General features: G+C 41.0%; 1 protein-coding gene across 1 annotated transcript in view; it reads right to left on the reverse strand.

Moving 5' to 3' along the window:
- GLG1 (golgi glycoprotein 1) overlaps window positions 1-1,011 on the reverse strand; it is a 132,195-nt gene that overhangs the window by 33,831 nt on the left and 97,353 nt on the right. The window lies entirely within an intron of this gene.

The following is a 1,011-nucleotide window of genomic DNA, read 5'->3' on the forward strand; positions in this document are numbered from 1 at the left end:
AAAGACTGCATTTCAAATATTCACTACAGGTCCCTGTTTGAGCTCAGGAGTTCGAAACCAGCCTGAGCAAGAGCGAGACCCCGTCTCTACTAAAAATAGAAAGAAATTAGCTGGACAACTAAAAATATATATAAAAAAAAAAGAAACAAAGAAAACTTTAAAAAAGAAAGTGGCCAGGCACGGTGGCTCATGCATGTAATCCTACTACTCCGGGAGGCAGAGGCAGGAGGACTGCTTGAGTTCAGGAGTTCGAGACCAGCCTGAGCAAGAGTGAGGCCCTGTGTCTACTAAAAATAGAAAAATTAGGCGGGCATGGCAGTGTGTGCCTGTAGTCCCAGCTACTCGGGAGGCTGAGGCAGGAGGATTGCTCGAGCCCGGAGTTTGAGGCTGCAGTGAGCTACGATGACACCACTGCATTCTGCCCAGGGCGACAGAGTAAGACTCTGCCTCAAAAAGGAAAAAAAAAAAAAAAAAGGAAAGAAAGGAAGAAACTCACTCACAATAAGTTATTTCAAAACATTCCTCAATATGGCTGAGGATAGATAATATAGAAAAACTAAGGAAATTTTCTTCCTTTGGATCATTTATGCCTTCAATTTCTGTGACCAAATGCTAAAAACCATGAATCCATACAAATCAAAATAAAGTGCTTCTTTTCCACTTGGCTAAATTTAAAGTGGGTAAAACCACATGTTTCACTATTTGAGGCTAACCTCTAGATTTCGAAAAGTACTTTTCTTCTAGGCACAAAGGGTGATGTGGGTGGTACTGATTTATCTTTCAAGTTGAGTCACTAGTTCTTTTAATAAGCTAAATTTCAAAAAGCCCTGGGGGTGAACTAGGTGCCTGGAAATAAAGTTGCACCAGTCTATTTTCTTTTTTCTGTACACTTTACTACAAGTATAGCTTGAGGAAAAAGATGGGTTTATTTCTGACCCTCGTCCCCACATTTCCGTGTTGCTTTAAGGATGAAATGCAGATGTGGGCTGTCTCCTACTTCACTCTTGGTCT

Source organism: Propithecus coquereli, unplaced genomic scaffold (genome assembly GCF_000956105.1).
Source record: "Propithecus coquereli isolate 6110/MARCELLA unplaced genomic scaffold, Pcoq_1.0 Scaffold165, whole genome shotgun sequence".
Lineage (NCBI taxonomy): Eukaryota > Metazoa > Chordata > Mammalia > Primates > Indriidae > Propithecus > Propithecus coquereli.